This window comes from Lepisosteus platostomus, chromosome 2 (assembly GCF_059453375.1).
Source record: "Lepisosteus platostomus isolate fLepPlt1 chromosome 2, fLepPlt1.hap1, whole genome shotgun sequence".
Lineage (NCBI taxonomy): Eukaryota > Metazoa > Chordata > Actinopteri > Semionotiformes > Lepisosteidae > Lepisosteus > Lepisosteus platostomus.
In genome coordinates this window covers 18650351-18672445 of record NC_142612.1, presented here as the reverse complement: position 1 = coordinate 18672445, position 22095 = coordinate 18650351, and the positions used below count along the sequence as shown (strand labels likewise).

General features: G+C 38.0%; 1 protein-coding gene across 4 annotated transcripts in view; it reads left to right on the top strand.

Moving 5' to 3' along the window:
• The first annotated feature begins 1358 nt into the window (after positions 1 to 1358).
• enox1 (ecto-NOX disulfide-thiol exchanger 1) overlaps positions 1359 to 22095 on the top strand; it is an 83088-nt gene continuing 62351 nt past the window's right edge. For 2 of the 4 annotated variants that reach the window (XM_088602581.1, XM_088602572.1), the window contains exon 1: positions 1363 to 1796. The gene's annotated coding sequence lies outside the window, so the exon portion shown is untranslated. Of the gene's footprint in view, positions 1797 to 22095 lie in introns of all 4 variants that reach the window. The other 2 variants (XM_088602597.1, XM_088602588.1) reach the window with 2 other exon arrangements.

Below are 22095 nucleotides of genomic sequence, written 5' to 3'. Positions count from 1 at the left end.
GCCAGAGGGTGCTCCTTCTCTGTCCTGTCCCTAGTTTCCTGTCTGCTGTCCTTCCGGTCCCTCTCTTTCCCTTGGGCTATATATTTCCGGGTCTTTCACTCTGCCCTCGCTCAGCATTGACGTTCGGATGTCCTGAGACCCCCCTAGCACCAGGTTGCCCCACATCCGCTACCTGAGGGCATAGGTTTCTATACGGCACTCCTGGACTCTTTGCACTATCGAGCTCGGGCCTTTTTCCCGTCTTGTCGCTACGCATATGGGTCTTTTTCCGCTCTCCTGCCTCTCCACGGTTAGTCCCTTTGGAGGTCCGTGACAATACAGTCCCAAACATCTTTCGTCCCACACCCGTTATTTTTCATTCATTGTGACAGAGACGTCTATGTTAACCTGTTTGAACACTTACCTGCAGTCGTTAAAACCAGTTTAAACCAATACTTCGTCTGTGGTGACCAACATGTCCTTTCCAAGTTACAGTATATTCTATGCTCTGTCTTCCAACATTTCTCCAGGATGTCACACAGTCAAACTGATTATTACTTTATAACCATAGTGAGAGCTATATGGTTATAGACACTTAAATACTGCATGGGACATATGCGATATCCGCTTCCCTTTTTAAAGAGAAAAACTGAAAAGGTCAGCCTATAGCGTAAAGTGAAGGATTTTAAAGGTCACACTGGCGAAGGGTTGAGAAATCCATTATTCAATTTATCCGGGCTCTTTGACCTAAGAAGAAACATTGTAATTAACTTTTGTTAACTATGCACGGTGCAACAATGACGTAAACACATTTTGGAATAGGACAATTGTAGCTATCAAATGACCTTAAAAGATCACAAATTTGACCCCCTTAGACAACGCACGGAGTCTTGTTATGCCGTCGTGGTCGATACTTCTGCCTGACATTTGCTTTGATGTGACAAAACCCCGTACTGCCATCACAGCGGTGGTAGTTTCGTAGGTCAAAACACAGCGAGTCCAGCTTTTACTGTATAGCGGTATTAACAAGCCACCGTCCACATGCACAGCGACATCCCCGTTCAGGAACACTGCCATGCCAAATTTCCAAAAATAAATTCACAAATGTTTCTGAAAGCACACGGATTTTCAAAACGGAATCTCAAAACAATGAAAAGCAACTCTGTGATGAACACCCCCTGCACTTAAAAAAAACAACAATATTAGCTTGATTAATTTAGCACGTTTCCTTTTTGTCCTGTTAGGGGGAGGCGGAAGTTACATTAGGGGTTAGTGGAACGATCGTTTCTATAACCCTGGTTTCTCGGTATCGTGCGTACCCCCCAAAATGACAGGCTCTATTAAAATATTAATACAATGAGCCCACACTGGCCCACAGCAATTAAAACTGCTGCCCTGGGTGGGGACGTTTCTTCGACAGCTGCCAAACACTTTTAAGGCATCGGTATAGAATGCTCTGTAGCGCGATTATTTATTGTCTCTCGTTGCTTTTGTGCGCAGTCAAGGCTGGTATGTGGAAGAGCAAGAAATGCTCACAGCGCAGAGCACCTGGAATGCCCAAGCACGTTCAGAAGAGGAGCAGTCGGCCGCGAGTCGTGCACGGTGATCCGTGTCGCGCGCCTCGGTTGGTCATAGGCAAATGAAATAAGCAGCCCAGCTCTGTAAGATGCATCAGAGCTAAAGAGCCAAGGGAGGTTAGACAGCTGAAGCGTTTTCTCGTCTTCCTCGCTTCCCGTCTAAGGATATCTTATTTTTCCAACTACAGAAGAAGCGTGATTACATCCTCGGATGAGATATTCCGAAAACTTCTTCCCTCGGTAAGAAGCCGAATGCATGCGATTCTCTATACCCTAAGATTTAATGTGCGCGCTCCATCTGTGCAAGAATGTTGCTTATACTAAAGCAGCCCGGAGACGGAGGTTGAGCCCAAAGCACCGAGAAGCACAAGCACCTCTTAAGCAATGAGGAAAGCCGCCGTGGAAGCAGTGAAACCGTATCCTTACACTGTATATCAAGCCACGGCGAGTGTGCTTCATTATGGGCGTACTGTTATGAAGCCAAATTTCTTCAATTTCTGAATGCCGAGAGGCGGAGAAAGTCACTGACAAAACTATGGGCATTAGCGGAAAGATATCAATAAAATATAGAACGTGCTGGATGGATACTTCATAAGATGCTTTTGTTTATTTGTTGGGGATTTATACAATCAAACTGTCTCTAAGTATCATAAAATCAATATACATAAATACATGTAAGTAACTGATATCTCGACTATAAACGACATCTTCATTTCTTCCCGTATTTAGGAAGCTGAATGGTATGTTGAATATGTATATTTTTCCACGTACTTCTCGTGAAAGCTCTAGACAAAACGATAATGAACTTTTGTTATAGAAAAGGCTTATATGTGGTACTAAGACCCGTGTTGTGGTTTGATTACACTTCAGTCTTCATCCAAAGCAATGGTATGGTAAAGTACGGTGTTTTGTTTTTTCAATTAACGACAATAAGCCGATTTTCAACTATTCATGCTATCTTAAAGTCGCGAGGAAATGATATAGATAAATATGTTGTTATTTGCGCTATCGTGTGAAATGTTACAAAGTAGCCTTTTAAAATTGCTACAATGTTAACGATCAGTAAGAAACTCACGGGAAAACTAAGGAATTGTTATTATGAGAGGGTGGTTTTACGTTACTTTCATTTGTATTTTTAATTACACATATTTATTATATGAGAGAAATAAAAATTAAGTATATTTTTCCGATTTAAGATCAATTTAAGCGTGACTTATAGTGATATTGTGAGCCTTTCAGAAAGTAACACACGAATGCATCTTATAGCAACAGAGAAGCAGAATGCACAAACGCAAACGAATAAAGTTAAAATTAGTATCTGCGCGAATCAGATGTAGGAACCCCTAAAATGCAATAAAAATGTAAAGGAATAACAGTTCCCATTACCGTTAGACTGGAAACAGAATAAACAAGCAGGCAAAAAAAAAATCAACAGTTGATGCCCTTGATAGGACGTCACCTGGGCAACGAGTTCAGCACCATGGAGAGAGACCGCCTGCTGCAGTGTGTGGTAAAGACCGGGGTCTTTCACTGGGCTCTGTCCTCCCGGTCCACGTGGATGGATGTCGGCATGCCTTTTATAAAAGGGCCCATCATTTTTTCAGATGTGGCCGCAGTTGCACGTTTCATGTTTCCTGGGCATGCTGTTTTCTGACTCTTGTCAAGTCAGATTAATAACAACAAATCAGATTTTGAATAGTTGACTCCAGCACGTAGAGACACAGGAAGGATGATGTTTAAAAATAAAAACAAGCGCAGCCATGCACATATTGCTGCTTTGTTAAACACACATACAGGAGTACTGGGATAAAGGTCAACCTTAATGAACATATGACAGATACTAGATTCAGTGGGGTGGCATGGCCGCACTGCGGTACAGCGTTTAGCATAGCTGCCTTGCAGCACTGGGGCCCTGGGTTCAATTCCTGGGGTGCTGTCTGTGTGGAGCTTCTGTGTTCTGCCTGTATTTCTGCGGGTTTCTTCTGGGTGCTCTGGTTTGCTCCCACAGTCCAAAGACATACGGGTAGGTTAATGGGCTTCATGGAAAATTAGCCCGAGTGTGTGTGTGCCCTGTGATGGAGTCCTGTCCAGGGTGTACCCTGCCTTGCACCTGTTGCTTGCTGAAATAGGCTCTAGCCCCCCTGTGACCTGGAAGTGGAAGAAGTGGTTAGAAATTGGATGGATCGACACACAAGGGTCCTGTCCTACAAACAATCCAAGCTGATAGTGGGATTTCATAAAGTCAGTCACAATTAAGAAAATATAAGAAAATGTTTTCCAATGAGAAGGGCCTAATCTTATTAGGTGTTTTGTAGATAATTTATCCGAGGAGCACATCCTGTCAGTTCTCGAAAGAAGCTGGGATATCGGCTTTAATTGCGTGGCTGGGTAGCTTGTTCCAGAGAGTGGATTATTAATTAAATTAAGAGAGCGCATAAGGAAAAGACATGGAGTAGGAAAGACCAAAAAAAAAATATGCCAGCATTAGAGAATATGTGGTCTCTTGTGACTGAGTAACTGAGATTTTGGTACGGGATTCTAGTGTAGTGAGATGGATCTGGCTGTGCGAGTCCAGTCTGGGAATTTCACACAGGAAGAATATTATATTGATAATATTGTTGATGTGTTTGTTCTCAGATTGTCTGCTGAAATAAGGTTGAAGATTTTTCTTCATTCGTACCATGTTTTGGTACAATGGTGAATCCTAGTGATCCCATGTACAGTCTAATGACCACTGCTAGTCTTTCATGAGTATTTGGTGACCAGATTACAAGACCCTATTAAATTCTGGTTTAAATAATAGCATTCTGGAATATGCAAGATGCTCAGTTTAAAAGCAGCAGCATTTTACCATAACCATATTTGTTGTTTTAATTGATTTACCAATCTGTTGAAATACTCTTTGCAGTTGAAATAAGGTTCTAGAATGAGACCAAGATACAATATTTAAGGTAGCTGTAGTAATGGGTGTGTGGTTGATGATTATAGGTTCAGGGGTGATAAAGACTAATATGCAGCTCTGCAATACTGTGTATGTATTCATTTTGTTTATATAAATGTGCTCAGGGGTGGGTTCTCGGTCTTTGGGGCTTTCTAAGGGAAACAAGAAGCTTTCGAATGCCTCAAAGTGCTTATAAAGCCAAAACAGATGAATCTACAAAACCAACAGTATTTCCCCCTCATGGACATGATGCTGCAGCAGTTATTTAGTTGTTCAAATATATCATCCTGGTGTGTTGTTTAGTAATAAAATAATCTTATTTGCTGACAGATTAAGTTAACATATTAACCCCCTCACTTTGCTAAAAACAGCAACAGCCCACTGACTGCTGTTAGTGCTGCTACCACCGAGCGCAATAACAGTCGAGTTTTCCCATTGGCCTTTCTCACTTGTGGCCTAAATGTCAGACTATTACAGCAGTCTCTCTGCGTCTGGAATTTCTGTAAAGCAGAGGGAAAAACAGTCATTTCCTGTTGAGTACGTGGGTGCTCTGTTTTGTGCTCTGTATTGTGCGACGTTAAGAAAATGATGATGTGCTCTTTGAGTTATGTTATATACCATATACTGTAGACTGCACTACCTGAATAAGATCAGTATTGATCTGTTAAATGCTATGTTTCGATAACATTTTTCTGTGTTCAGTGAAGCAAAACAGAAAATGGAATTGTAGTAATAGGTTGGTAAACCAAAATAATAAACTTTGTGAATATAACATTACTTTTGTTTAGAAAAGTAGTACGGAAGTTTCATTTGGCACTGCCTGTACCAATATTATTGAATTCTGATCTCAGTGAAGAGAGTTTATGTCTTCATGATAGAAAAGTTTTATTACATTACAGGATGAGGTTCTTTTGATGTCCTACAAGGAACTCTAAATTGGATCCTGACTGTAATAATTAAAATTGCTGCTGATCTAGTCACACTTCAGAGGAATTTTATTTATAATGGCGAGAAAAATGGAAAGCTCTCAATTAACTTTGATGTCCACGACTGCATGAATCTTTAATAGAATATGAAAAACTGAGGCAACTGTTTTAGTGAAAAAAAATTAATTTGTTTCCGAGGCAGTTTTCCCATTTTTGATACTGTCATGTGGGCTGAATAAAAGCTTTTAGTGACAGCTACAGACTGAAATATTGACAGCAGAAAGACAACACAATGCTGCCAAATTCTCTCCGGTTAACCTAAGTCACACCTTATTGCTGGATAGACAGTGTTTAATGTTTACAGGGTTTTTGTTTTCACAGTAGAATGTGCTATGCAATACACATATGAATGTTGTTTTTTCATCAATACACATTGCACAAACTAATTTGTTTTCATAAATATTTCTGTTGAATTAGTTGAAAACACCACTATGTCTGTGATGTTCAACATCTGTGCAGATTTTCTAAAATGGTTCTTCTTTATGTGCTTTACAATATTAAGTTCTACATTCAACATGAACAGCTTGTCTTCCTACTGTAGGTTACCCAGTAGCACTATGACACACCTGTTTCAGGAGGGATTATAGGCATCAGTTGATTTGTTTTTTATTCTCAGAGAAGTTTATTTCTGAAGAACCAAAAAAAAAAACGGTCGCTGCTAGTTAGAATGTAATGTCCTAAAAATGGGCCCCATACAAATGTATAATATCTAGATTGTAGGGGCAGACTTAGATATGTAACTTGTTCATAATTTCTTATGCATTCGTTTTTTCTTGAAATTTTCTTAGTTTAGGCTAAGAAATGTTGCATGTTAAGCAAATTCCTATTACTGGGGTAATTTCGAAGACAACTAATGTTTTTGTTTGTCAAAACATTGAAGAAAACAAGCAAACAAACAACAACAGTAGATTTGCTAATTACAGAAGCTTTTGTTCTCCTAATCAAACATATATTCATGGAGAATATTTTAAATTGAAAAAATTTAAGTTTTTCTTTGTTTTCTAGTGTGTGATGTATAAAGAGTATTTCAGTCTGAAAGATTCTGTATTTCAATATACACTGAGAAGTCCTTTTTAAAGTTACCAAAACAGTAATACTTGTGAAGAGAGAAACATACAGAAAAAATGCAACAATAACTGTGTGTTGAAAATGGCCCTTTTCCTGGTGTCTCTGATACAGTTTCTCAGAAGCAGGTCTCCACCTCCTCTGTCGTTATAAGGAAATGGAGAAAGAGGAGAAGAAGAAGCATGCATCCAGGATGAGTATGCTAAGGCATGAAGAAATAGTGAGTTTCTCAGCTTGAGTATATTGCTACTGCAAAGGGTGTCATTCTGAGCTAAAGTCTGGGTTTTGGCATTGGCAGAGATCCATTCATAAAAACTAAAATTTTTCTTTGTAGTTCCTGTGCATTGCACGGTGTACATCACCGCCCCATATGCATTTCATTTCTGCTCTTCTTTTAAACGATATCACACCAGCAAAATGGTCCTCTTCACTCTGTCGAACACCTGTGTTCATCCTTAGTCTATAGTTCAGCCAGTTGAGCATGCTCGCAAATTCTGCCTTCTTTCAATGTAAGTATTTTTCTGTATTTTTCGTTCTGTTGTTTTTCATTCATTATTCACTTCTGCGACTGCATTAACAGAGAAAACTGTGATTAAGAGTTTCTGTATGACAGCAAGAAGATTTGCTGCCGTGTTGTTCCTGTCTTGCTGTGCTCTGAATTGACACATATCCAAAAAATGTTTCCTGTGCTCCCATTAATCAAAGAAGGTTATTTCAGCTGTATTGCGCATCCAGTCTCTTATTTTTCAAATATTACAAATGCATAAACAGTCTAGAAGCATAAAAGGTCTGTAGCTGATTGCAACGATGAAAAGGAGATATACAGCCTCATCAGACTCTTTCTGTGCATACACACTTCCCTATCACTTGTCACTCTACAATGGTTGACATGAGATTTATTAGTTCGGCAGTAAAAAGAGAGATAAGAGTATCCCTTCAAAATCAAAATCAGCATAGTTCAGGGTATAGCCTTCTATTAGAGATACTAAAAAACATCATTCACCGGTTTTTATTATGTTGGTACTTAAAGGTTTCTTTCTGCATTGTGTAGCTGCGCTGATATCAAATTTCACTTTGATGCTGAGAATGGTGGAGATGCAGAATATTTTAATAAGCAGCCTTTATGTTTAGCCCATTCGGCTCAGAGATAGAGTCTGACTTGGCATAGCATCAGGTTTATTTGATTTGTATTGAAGTCCATCTAAATGCAAGTATGAAACACAATTTGCTGTCTTATTGTCAGTGGGATAAAGAATGGGCACTGCGGCGCTAGCAAGGAGATAAAAAAAGCTCCCTCTTGTGCTTTGTGAGAGCAAAGTCATTGCTCTCTCTTCCAAACTAAGCTGTGACTTATGTCAGGTCTTATATTTCTAGGTTCCCATCAAGTATACTTACATAAAAATCATCTTGATACTTGGGAAATGCAAATTCTCTTATTGATATTTGATATCATTTAGCTTTCTCCATTTGCTATGTTAGTTTCCTTACCTATGTCATTGCGCATGCCAGAGTAGGTATGGATTTATAATACTACTACTACTACTACTACTACTACTACTACTACTACTACTACTACTAATAATAATAATAATAATAATAATAATAATAATAATAATAATAATAATTGCTTACACTTATATAGCGCTTTTCTGGACACTCCACTCAAAGCGCTTTACAGGTAATGGGGACTCCCCTCCACCACCACCAATGTGCAGCATCCACCTGGATGATGCGACGGCAGCCATAGTGCGCCAGAACGCTCACCACACATCAGCTATCAGTGGGGAGGAGAGCAGAGTAATGAAGCCAATTCATAGAGGGGGATTATTAGGAGGCCATGATTGGTAAGGGCTAATGGGAAATTTGGCCAGGACTCCGGGGTAAAACCCCTACTCTTTTCGAGAAGCGCCCTGGGATTTTTAATGAACACAGAGAGTCAGGACCCCGGTTTTACATCTCATCCGAAGGACGGATTTTTGCTTTTTCTAAGCAAAGTACTGTAGGCATAATATATTTAACGATACCATGTTGCCATATTAGGATTGGAATAAGATTGGCATTGTGTTTGTCTAAGAAAGTGTATTCATTAAATACTGTTGTAATATGGCAGCTGTCAGAATTGTAATTTTCCAGTTTCACGTGTCAGTTCTTTACTCAGTTAACAAGTATTTGCCCTGGCTGTAGCAGTGGAATTCTTCTGGAAAAACCTCTTCGTGCCCTCAATTATTTTTTTCTTTTTTTTTCCGAGGATCTCGTAGGGCAGAAAGAGTGTTGCGTGAAAAGATAAATAACGGTGCCTTAGATAAGAAATGTATTCTGAGTCTTTAAATGAGGATGTTGAGGCCTTACAGTATCCATCCAAGATTGCTGCAGTATCAAGCTGAGAGTTCTTGGCAATTTTCTTCCAACCCTTGAGCACATTTATCGCTCTCTTTTTATTTATTCAGTATTGAAGTATGCAAAACGTCTTCCTAATAGTTTTAGTCAGAATAGTTTTGACTATCAGAACCTCCCTTCATCTTCTTTCTCTCTTGCTCTAAGTTCAATTACAATATCTTAGCAGCTGTAGTGTAAATATTCTTGCTGCGTATACATTTTTTAAAGTAAATTGTGATCATTAGAAAGCAGTGGGTTAGGATAAAAAATGAGTACACAATTGCCACAGGAACTATGTTTGAAAATGAATCGTTGCCGTGGCTGCAAAGCCCAACAGTGCAAGTTGCAATATGAATGAATACAGTGATTTGAATGGAATGTTTTGACAAAGCTTTGGTATGTATCCAAACGCATCTTGTAATTTAATTGTACTTTTTGATAAAAACCATACATGCCTTGTGAGGTCTAACTTATGAAATATGAAGTTTTGGCTTAGAATATTCTGTATCTCCTTGGTGTGTTGTGTGAACTGTATTACGGTATGAGACAATTCAGTGCAGCTGTAGGGTTGTGAAAATACAAAGACACACCCTCAGAAATAGACAATTACTAAACAATATAAATACTTCAAAATCCCACAAAGCACAGGCGACTCTTCAATTATCAACATATTGGCTTGTATTTCTGTCTAGTATGGACTGTTTTTATTTTACATATCATTTTTAGGTTTTACAGGTAATGGGAAGAATATTTTCAATTTTACAGTTTACCAAGTGTATTTCATATAACTACAGTCATTTTTAAGAATAGGTGAAGATATTGAAGTTGAATTAGATGTTTTTTAGATTTGACCAGAGGTTACAGACTGCTGTTAAGTATGCATTGCGCAGGATTTTGTAAGGCGCAGTTTAATTCCCAGATTGCAGCAAGGCAGTGAAAGATAGTTTCTCATAAAAAGAGGGGATTTCTCAGGGCAGAGCAGATTAATTTAGTCTTTTTTTTTGCAAGAAACAAAGGGAAAATCTTTGAGCTGCTCTGACTGTATTGAAAAGTCCATTCTTCACAAAGCTTTTCAGCATGACTATACAGTATGTATTAAATTCAGTAGTTTAGGATAGGTAGAAGTTTATTCCATGCTAAAAGGAAAAGAAAATAAACACAATGTTTCAGCTGAAGAGCCTTTTACAGGTGTGAGGGAGAGAGGGAAACAAGCAGATAAATTATAAATTATCATTATATATTTTGGAATGCTCTGTGTGCCAACAGCAATGAATAAAAACCTAAGGAAACTCAAATTTATTGCCTAGTTTGCTAGATTCTTTATATGTGTAACAGATGCTTTTAAAATTCTTTACCTTAAAAGTAGCCTTTTGTAATCATCACTACATCATTGATTAAGATACAGCAGGTGTTTTCAACAACATGACATAACATGCTGTTCAACGCTATTGAGTTTTGAAATACACTTCCTTTTAATTACTAGTTTTGTCTTCTGGTTTGTGTTTCACTCTTCATTCTCAAACAATCCACTAGATTGAAGTACAGTAAATACTTTTGAATATTTTGAATACAGGTCCCCTTATTTGTTTAAAGACAGAACAGATGATACAAGATTTAGTTCTTTTGGTCAGGGTACGACATTCCTTTAAGCCTGTAAATGTATCTGGATGCACTTCTGGGATGATTCCAGCGCAGTTATTTCTTTTTGAAATGTGGTACCGAAATTTGTATACAATGTTCTCAATGAGGTCTTAGTGCATTATACAATTTTAACATAACAACCTTTTGATTTAAATTATGTGCTTTTAACTATATACCCTATCATTCTGTTTGCCTTTTTAATTGCTTCCCCACAGGTAAATTATGTGTTTACATAAACATGTATTTTTCATAATTATCTTCGTCAAGGTCTGTCTTTCCCTTATGTTGTATGGTTTATGTTTTTGCTACCTTGATGCAATACTTAACAGTTTTCTACATTAAATGCCATCAGTCCCAAAATCTATCTGAATCTTTTGGAATGTCCTTTGCAAATTTAACAATGTTTGCTACTTCTTCCATTTTAATGTAATTGCCAAATGCTACTAGTTTTCTAATGATACAAGAATATATATCATCAATATAAATTAGAAAGAGCTGTGGTACTAATCTGGTGGTAGATCTCTGATCTTCCCTATTTACATCACCCTAATTAGAGCATTCAACCCTTATCTTCATATTTTTTTTCTGTTAACCTGTTCTCATTCAAAACAAACACACAATACCTTGAATACCTACAGTCTGCAGTTTCAGAGTTAATCTTTTATGAAAACTGTAAAAAGCTTTTAGAAAACCTGAGTGTATCATACACTCTGTATACCCTTTATTGTTGTTTTGTTCAAATAACTAAGTGTTTAGCAAGACATACCTTTTCTGAAACTATGTTGGGTATCATCTAAAATCCTGTATTCACAGAGGTCTATTTGTCTATAGTTACTTATTTGTCACCATTTTATAGATGAGTTGTGGATGACATTTAGTTTCTAATAACTACTTTGTCACCTTTTATTATTTTTTAGCCTAAAAACCAAAGAGCCTTGGCAATGAAAAGTCTGTAGACAAGCGGTCATTGTGAATTCCCTGGCTCCATGAGTTCTGGAAGTTCTGACAGGCAGACCAGTGATCTCCAGATGTGGGGTTGCATATCACCAGAATGAAGCCTAAAGCTTTGGTTTTGAGGGCTGTGTATGTAGATGTACACCTCCCATTCTGAGACCGTGCCTGTAATGTATATCTCCTTTTCGTTGTTGCAATCACTGCGACTATAACAAGCTCATGACAGTGAGCACTCTCCTGCTGTGTTCAATTACACATATGTTAATATCAGTATGTCAATATAAAGAAGTCAAGATAAGCACTAAGAAATTGCTTGAAATCCATTTATGCAACCACAATGGTAAAAAGTGGGTCATAGCAAATTTGGGATAAATTAAATTCTATATAGCTAAATTTAATCGTAATAAACTTCAGATGTTAATATTTGTGTGAATCAAGCAAATGTTTAAACTGAAGAAACTCCACTGTTATTAAATGAAAATCTCGAGTTTGTGCTATATTGTAACCTGATGCAATACAAAGTGAGTGATAAAGATCCAAGGCAAATAGTTGGGTGTAATCTTCTGCGATGAATGTAGGAAGCAATGAGTAGCAAGGATTAAGTCAACCTCATTAATTTTAACAAACATAGAGGTTAAATTATTTTGCACATACAACAAAATTTACCGTGTAATGTTAATTTGCTAAGATTACTCAATACTCGCGGCATTGAGACTAGGTTTTCATTTGTAAACACTTTTCAGAATGTTTGAGCATTTGCTTTTTCACGTGCAGATTGTGTGCTGTACAATTTTTGAATAAAGGATATTAGGCCACAAAATGGGTTACTTTGGAAAAGTTGTGTGGACTTTCTATTGTCACTGCGTAAGATAATTCTAAACATAGGAGGGCTGTTCAAAAAGTGAAATGAAGCCAGATGAACCTGGTGAATTCCCAGTTGAAAATTTTTAACTTGCATGGACAATCTGGTTGAACACGGAGGTGCTTTCTGGGTACATCGATGAATTGTGATGGGCGATCCAAGTGGTAAAATTAAGCAACAATTAAAAGAGCCTTGTTCCAGAACACCAGTCAGCTCCTTTTTTTGAGGACAAGCGCACTTACTTTCATTGCATTGTTTGATGCAATTAATTGTGAGGCAGGGAGTTATTAAGTCTTCTGCTTAATTCAAAGCAACATAGATATTTTTATGCACTTTCAGTCTTCCTTCTGCACTATGCACTTTTTGCATGTTTACCATGTTTTTTTCTCTCACTTCTACATATTTATTGTTTCTGTTGTTATTATTTATTATGTTTGTAATATACTGTCTACATTGTGTGGTGTTGTCTGTTGTACTGTGTATGTCCCGAAAGATCAGCGCAAATAAGGATTTCAATGTACATATTGCAATAAACTGCTCTAATAAATGTACTCTAAATGAATGTGTACTTAGAGCATAAAAGAACGTAGCTGACTTTTGATTAATCGTGCTCTTTCTTGATCCAATGGACATTTTCATCAGGAGTGTGATAAGTCCCACATAGATACTGTATGTGGAAGGTTCTACCTCAAAGTCTCTGATATCTGCATAAGAAATTAGCCCCCATCACACACACAACCAGTATTTGTGTTTCAGTAAACTAAGAAAAAATGCACACTAAGAAGAATAAACCGAATGACAGCATAGTTGAATTGCCCTAGTTATTTTACATTCAGAACAGCTTTGCTAATAAAATCAAATTTAAGAGCTCTGCTGGAAGGTTTGGCTGGTATTTACTGTCTTAACCCCTTACTCTGCTCCAGTAATGAACACTGCTCTCCAGCTCTGAAGCACTACATTGATGGTGTGCTCATCAGACAGAAGCACTTACGCTGCAGTCAAGTAGTTTGCAAATTCTGTGCCATTATTGGTAATAGTATCCAACTGTGATTGCATTAGAATCTCTTTCACAGTGGCCAAAGTCAAAGAGAGAAGAAAGTGATGCCATATGACACTTTTTGCAATCTTACATTCATCTCACCCTTTAAAAACACATAGCAGACATGCCCTCAGTAATTCAGGGCTTTCACATATTGGTAATTCTGTGCTGAGCGTCTTAAATACTGTTATGGCCAAGTGAAGTGCAGATTTCTGCTGCTCCATCCTGCACAAACCTTTAGTATAAGCATTATGCTATTTCATTGCTTTCAAGTTCCAAGGTGCTGGAAAGTATAAAGGAAAAAATATTTTTATTCATCCCAAAAGCAATGAATGCAGAACCGTGCAAAGGGAATGGTTTAAACTTTAATGACTTCTACAGGAGGTAGTCATTCCTTTGGAAACAGTTATACGCCCACAGCAAAATCTATAATCCTCTTTATTGAAGGGAGAGGTAATGTACTCCCGTGGACTTTGTGTTTTAGCAATGCTCTGTTTCCCCGCCCCTGACACAAACAGAATGCTTGAGCTAGATGGATGAAAATGGGGAGCAAATTAAGGAGATGCTTGCTTTCTTCAAGAATCAGGGTTGTGAGGCCTTTTGGTTAACATTATAGTTCATGTGTTTCAGGAATTTTGGTTAACATTATAGTTCATGTGTTTCAGGAATGGTTGTCCTATTAATTTTAAACAGCCTTTTTTACCACATAAATCATGCTTGTGAGCCCTTTAGGTTCACTTTCACGATCATGAGTTTCATCAATAGCTGTCTCTGCAGACATTACACACTACTAATGCACTGATTTAGCATCAGTTGATAACGCTGTAATCATTAAGCTTGCATTTCCATCCATTGCCTCTTTTCACCCAGTTACTTTGACCTATACTGATGAGCTGCACCATGCAGACAGACAGGACTGAGAAGGAATTTTCTGGAATGATCCACGGTGTACTACTTAACCAGTTGAGACCGATTCATACCAGAGTGCCTTCCTGTTAGATCTCCTGCTGGCATTTTTGTTCACGGTGAATTGCTGTTGAGGCTAGGAATGAAGACGATTTAGAAATCAGGTAATGTGTCACCTATATTGATAGGTGAAAGCCGAGGTGTAGGTGATAATGCAAAATATACGATGTGATCGACGAATGATATTGCAGTTTTTGTTTTATAGTGAAATGCTGCAATGATTGTAATGCTTCGTTAACAAAGGTGCATTTTGTGTGGAAATAAATCTATGGTGCAGTGAAATTACACTGATAACACCTTGTATTTCTACCTTGTTCATTGGCATGAGGGCACTCACTCCTTACAAGACTGGTAGTGGTTACAACAGAAGCCATTTTTCATCAGTTTAAAGGGGAGACAATTTCGACTGGCCAGACTGATATCTCTATACATTCTTAACGCTTGAATACATTTTCTGTCTTGTGCAAGTATTCATACAGTATGATTGCAACATCCAAAAATATATAGTACTAATTAATAAATATTGTAACTAGTCGTACATATTCAGTTCCATATTCTATTTATTTGCAAGACTTGTTGAATAACTATGCACCTTTACCAGGCCAATCTAAGGGTTCAACATCTTGCAATTAAAGGACCCACCTTTAATTGAACAGTGTTTATACAGAGCTCCTCATATTAGTTTATCTTGAAATAAAACATCACTCATTGCCCCATCTCTTCTAAAACCTTAGAAGTTAAAGCTGATATTTAAAAAAAGAAAGCCAATGAAATATTTTTGGTACTGAATGCTTGCTTTGAACATTTGGATGCTCATATAGACTGGAAATAATGACAAATGTTGCTTTGTTGAAATATTTTAACTCAACCACTTAAAATAATTCTGTTAGTGTCCAGCTGGGGTAATTTCATGATGACAGCCTGAAAGTCTATCCAATATTTTATTTTCCTCAGGAAGGCAAAGCTTAAGTATTTTTTCCACTAGTTCTGATAATCCAGCTTGGTTTAGCAGAAGACTGATATGTTGCCAAAATAGTGAAATAGTGGCCAGAATGATCAATCTTTAAGCATTTTAACACAAAGTCTCCGACCTGTGGCTGAATGCTGGCTGCTGCACTAAGTTATTTAAGCTAATACAGATGGTCTTTCTATGGAAGCAGTTTCCTTGCACATGCCAAGATTTGGATGTAAAGTCAAGTGTGCTAAATAAGTAAGAAATAAATAGTGGCAATCTGAGGCATGGAACATTAAAAAAATATTTTTGTAGTTTAAACGAATATATACCATTTTTATTTTAAAATCAGTACTAGAGCAGGTTAAGCAGGTATAACACATTGCCATTTTATTAAATTACTTTTGTTTTAGACTTGTCTATATGCTCACTGTTCTCATCTGCATAGTTCTACTCACAGTTGAAAACATCGTTTTAAACCACATCCAAATCCCTCTTTGAAAATGTAAAAAGCAAATTAAGGTCCTTTAAATTTAAAACAGCCTAATTAATTAAGCTTTAAAAGAAGCACTTGCTCTTTATGTGTGACTAAGAGTCTGCATGCTCTCATTAAAACTTAGCCAAAGGCCACCAGTCTTTACCAGTCATCTTCAGAGTTTTCTGACTTTATGAATACCAGCTTCTTTAGTCCAGATTTGAGCTTTGAGGCAAAGAAAACTTTCTCATATTGGTTATTGGTTAGGAGATGCCTTGCATTAAGATCAACAATGATTTGGCTATGTTAAAAATCCAAAATATTATTTTAATTAATTGATTTTTGATCAAGACAAAATGTCTTATATATAACAATTTCTTTAGTTCTGTCAGATTCTAAAACGTGAGATCCATCCATAGTCAAACCACTTTATCCAATTCAGGGTCATGTGTAGAGCCAGAGCCTATCCTGGTAAGCAACGGGCACAAGGCAGGATACAACCTGGATGGGACACCTGGAGGGCACACACAGACATAAACACACACACACCAGGCCCTTTTCCCCTAGAAGCCAGTTAATGTAGCAATATGTCCTTGGTAGGAAACCAAAGGAGGAAACTCGGGCTCCTGGAAGAAACCCATGCCAATATGAGGAAAACATACAAATTCCAGACAAATAACACTCCAGAAACTAAACCGAGCCCCCAAAGTTGCGAGGCAGAAATGCTAACCACTGTGCCAATAAGTGACATGCAGTGACATGCGGCGGAAAAAATGATTTTTTAAAACTTTTTTGAAGGGTTTCTCAGGCATAATTGAAATAGCTTAGGGGATGACAATTTAACTGCAATGATGAGGCTGATTGAAACCACTTAGATTCGTGAGGAATGAGCTCGGGAGCTGACATGAGAGTGAAGATCCGGTGTGAGAGACATGCACAAAGACATGCTCAGAAGACAAAATGTGCTGTACAGTATATAGCGTACATACAGTAGGAGAGCGGAGATGGGTGAGAGTAGGATCTGATCTTCTTCCGAATTTCTGATAAAAATTCCATTAATTAGAATTACTGATTGCTAAATCTCTTGCAAATGATTCCTATACAGAAATATCTTCTATGCAATGCCAGTTTTCTAGCCAGATAAGAATAGGGTTGAACATGAACATTTTTATCTTTATACTCAGTGTTATATGGTATTATGTCTTCATAACACAATACTGTCTAACTGGTCGTCTTCAAATAGCCATTGGACAAGGGGGAAGTGATAAAATCAAGAAATAGCTCACCCATGACCAGTTTTTTAACCTCAAAATACTCTAGTGGGAGTATTTTGTTCCAGTTCCCAACGTTAAAGCAGGGCTGTTTTCCCACAAACACCATTTTTGGGTGGGTGTGGGAACCTTTAGAGCCCCTCAGTGGAACCTTGCTGCTCTTGTTTAAAATTTAGACTTGGCCATCTGTGCGTGGTATTGTTCTGCCTGAAGCTGTTTCATTATAGAATGATTTATATGTGTGCTCAGTGAAAAATTGATTGTGCCAATAGGTGCAGTACAGCTACATAATGTTTGCTATATCACAGCAGCAAGTGGCAGATTGCACCTTCCTTTCTTTGATTGATCATAAACATTTAGGTCCTGCTACACTACTAAGGTTAACATTGAACAAGGCAAATAAAGGTCAGTGTTGTAGCAGTAATCACTACAATGCAGATTGCTGTATTGTAGCTGTTGTTTCAGAGTTCAGGGTCTCTTTGTCCTGAATGAATTTAGCTGAATAAAGCTTACAACACAGTAGCAAGTAGCTATTTAACTGTTTGGTTCTGTATGCAGAAGAAAAGGAGCCACTCCACATATCTTGATCCGTCATTTCTTGGTTCTGAATGGGAGCAGGAAGAGCTTTGGGAAAAAATCCTAAAGAAGAAAAGTAGGTTTTGTCCATCTTTCACTGGAAAATCTGTATAGGTTATGGACAACAGCAGCCATCCCAGGATTCTCCAACATTTATATGATCCTTAAAAAAAATCAATGGACTGCAATTCAGTAATCTCTCCAGGAAGGTCTGTGGGTCTGTTCACACTCACAGAAACAGCCGTGCCATAACCGCCTACAAAAATCTGTTCAAGATAGATCCAACTGCAATCTGCCAGTTCTCTTAAATTATGATTGGTAATAAGCAGTTTTTTTTCTGCCTGACTAAGAATGTCCTCATTATAACTGTAAAAGAAGCCATTAGCCTCAGTGACATCAGCTTCAACTGAAGCATTTCCTGAGTTAAAAAATGTCAGCTTTCTGCAACTAGGGTAGAGAACATTGCAGCAGTTTTTCTTCTGCTTTGCCTCAGGAGTTAAGCTAGGACTTTGAGGTGCTGTATAACAGAGCTGAAGACCCACATTTTATTACACTGTATCCCACTAGAAAGGGAGTCTGTTAAAGTAACTGTCCTGTGCTTTTTGTACCACACAGTTAATAATTCTTAAACTTAAGAATCTTTTTCTACATTTATTTTCAAATAAACCTGCATGCAACGTTTCATAATTGCTACTTTGCCATTATACACTAGGAAGACTAATGTTGAATAATATAAAGGAGGATTATCACATATAAAATTTGAACTAAATTACTTTTGTTTCATTTATAAACATAGGAAAATCATTATAATCACAGTCTCTGTTTTTGAGTAGTCTTATGATTTTCATTAGATGGATTCATGTTACTAGCATAGTTGTTTAGTTTCATGCTTTTGCTTGGGACAAATATTTGAGCCCTAGTTTGTCCATTGACATTCCCTCTGTACTAGATTTTTCTGAAATTGGGTTAGTTATTTCAGATCAGCTTACAAAAATTAACAGCTGTAGAACAACTTGCCGAAAACCGCTCCCTACCTCTTTACAGAGAGCTTGCTTGCCAGACATTAGCCCTTTCATTGTCAACAGCAGATCCCTTTCCATGGGTGTGGTCCCTGCTGCATTAATCACTCCAATGCTAAAGAATCCTGGCTTGCATTCTGATATTATGATGATCTACAGACCAATTTCTAATTTACCATTTCTATCTGAGGTTTTAGAATGTGTGGTTGCATATTAATTATAGGCTTATATAATAGCTTATGATTCGCTCCTTGTTTTGCTCTAATCATCTCACTGAGATTGCTCTTGTCAGGGTTGTGAATGATATGTTATTACATCTGGGGGTTATAAGTATTCTTATTCTCCTATGCTCCTTAATGTGGCTTTGATACACAACAATATTCAGGATTGCAAACATTCTTGTCTATCAATGGTACTATTCTTAACTGGTTCTGCTCACATCTGATAGGAAGGCAGCATTTTATTTTGCTTTGGTCCTCATAAACCTCTCATGGCTCCAGTCAATCACAACCCTGGCTGCAGGGTTCAGTCGTAGGCCAATTGTGTTATATTACTTATATGCTTCCTCTCGGTCAGATCATATGCAAACATGGCCTTCAGTTTCATTGTTATGCAGGTGATGCACAGATTTCCATTAAAACCTTTTCACCCTCTGAACTGCCTCTTCCGTCACTTATCTCTTGTCTGCGTGACATCAAGCTCTAGCGGACACCAAATTTCCCTGGAGCTAAATAGTGACAAAAGAGATTTTTTTTTTCAGGGGGAGAAATTGTCAGCTGGAAAAGCTGAAAAGTAATGGTGGATCACTTCCCCATTCAGTAGTCAGGAATGAGGGAGTCACATTTGATCCTCTCCTGTCTTTTCCGCCTCATGTGAAAAATTAGATTAAGGCCTTTTTCTTCTTCTTAGAAATGTCCAATAGGCAATTTCTATTGATGTATGATGCTGGGTGCCTTATTCATGCATTCATAATATATAGGTTTGATTTCTCAACTCTTTGTGTACTCCATAACACTCTTGGTAAGTTGCAATATGTCCAAAACTCTGTAGCTAGACTTTTATCACACGCTAGACCCTGGCAGGATATCACTCCTATACCTAAGTCTCTATAAAGTCAGTAATTCAATCTAAGATCTTGTTACTGCCTTTCAAGGCTCAAGACTTTCATCCCTCTCTTAACCCCTTCATATTTCCCCTCCCTCCTGTTGGGTCTGATCAGTGGAGACTGGTTCTTTGCTCACTGTACCCAGGACTAAATCTCAGACCTTTAGTGACCGTGCCTAAGACCGTGACCGTGACTCTTCGAGAGACAAATTCTTTGACCTTTCTTTAGCTCTAAACACAAATCTCAGCTTTTTACTAGTGCCTGTGTCTGATTGCCCTCCAGTTTATCTCCCACAATATGTTTAATTTTTTAATAAACATTCCTGTTTTTTAAGAGATTTATAAGGCAGTAGATTAGAATCACTGGACTGTTAAAGAAATGGAAACCTGTTGGATTTTCTGGCTAAATAAAAAGTTCTCTCTGATTAATTACTACAATGGTATCCTTAATGCAATAAACACCAATGCTTCCACTATTTTAGAAACTCCCTATTATTTCATTGCTAAATCATCTTCTATATCATATGTTGTGTGCGAAGAAAATCCAGGTAGTTTCAAGTCTTGTGAAATTTGTAAAATAGAGAGCATAGAAAATTTACAGCACAAATGAAAAAGTGTCCTATACAGCAAAGTGCAATGATTCTCCAAATGCTGTGAACGTAAATCTTTCTCCACGCTAAACATGAGATAAGAAGATAATTTTGTTTTAATATGACAGCTCATTTATGTGTTGTAACTATTTTCTTTATGCAGAAAAAACCTTAACAGCTGATTTTACATTGAGCTGCCATTCATTAAAGACACAGACAATGTATAACATTAATGTCATTTTCAAATATCTTCAGATTCAGAAACACAAATATTCTTTTTAAGTTAATGGGGAGCACAGTAGCATGGCAGATAGTGTTGCTGCCTCACAGCTCCTGGGTATTAGGTTTGACTGTGGCTCATAGCACCTATTGCATCTACTCTATGTAGCCACGTGAATACACAGAGTAATAATAGTACCTTAGTTTCCTCCCACAATCCAAAGACACACTTTATGGGTTCATTGGCATCCATAAAGATTGTCCCCTGTATGCATGCACAGTATGAGTGCATGTGTGTGCTCTGGGACCTCTGTGATGAACTGGCTTCCCCTCAGGGACTGTACCCTAGCCACGGGGAAGAGGTGGAGGAGAATCATAAGATGAATCAGACTGAGTATCTAGTGTTGCTTTCTGGCCATTGGTGTACCATCCCCTGTAAAATGCAACCCAGACACCCCCCTGCTGCCCATGTAATCCAAACATACATTGTGCATGTTTTGGCTATGAGCTGTGTTTTTTGGCCATCAACCTGTGGAAGCCTACTCAATAAATGCTTTAAGTCATAGGGCAATAGTAGGATTTCAATGACTTACAGCAAAAATGCCAAAACAAGTGGCTTGGGAGACATTACTCGTCTCACAGTCACTATCAGCCTTGAAAGACAGGCTCTACTATCTCAGTGTTAATATTCCTTCACTATAGGCACAAGCTGCAGGAGGCTGAAACACCGCCTGTCTGTCTCTGCGGCTTTGTCACTGATCCTGCCTGCTTTTACGGATAACACTTTTTTTACTCTGTAAATTAATCGAATCATATGTGACTTAAAAACTGAATCCAGAATTAAAATGCTGTTCATTGCTGTACTCCTCTGAAACTGACCAGCTGCCAGTTTTCTTTTAAAAAAACAGACCTGTGATCCCTCATTCCTGTCTCAAAACACACTCCAGGCATTGTACTGCAGGTATTGTTTTCTGCAGCAGCCCTGTGCATGTCCTTTTTCGGAGGGCTTGTACTATTTCATCATCTGGACTGTTTAATTCTTTAGCCTCCCCACATACCGTATTTAAATGAGACCACCTCTCTTCAGGGTCATCCTCTAGAACAGATCACCCTTTTGTTAACAAGGTATTGCTGGAGATCTAGGGTAAAGTATTGATTGCCAAAGTTTTTGTCACATGAATTCCATAATTCCCAGTAGTTTTTATTTATTATAACTACAAATGTCAGAGCTATCACCCACCTCTCAGCTCCAAAATGACATACTCTTCATACCTCGGCTGTGTCTTGATATAGTATCTATGAGAGTTACAAATACAGTTGGAGTACAGATAACAGACACCCTCAAAGGAGTCCAATGCCCAACTTTGAACAAACTCGGCCCCATGCCAGAATGTGGACACAGCTCTGAAAACAAAGGGATAGCACATAGTAGTGGCACTGGCTCCTCCCCAGAGCACCTCCCACAAGACATTTCAAAAACATAGTCATACCCCTTCTCCAATA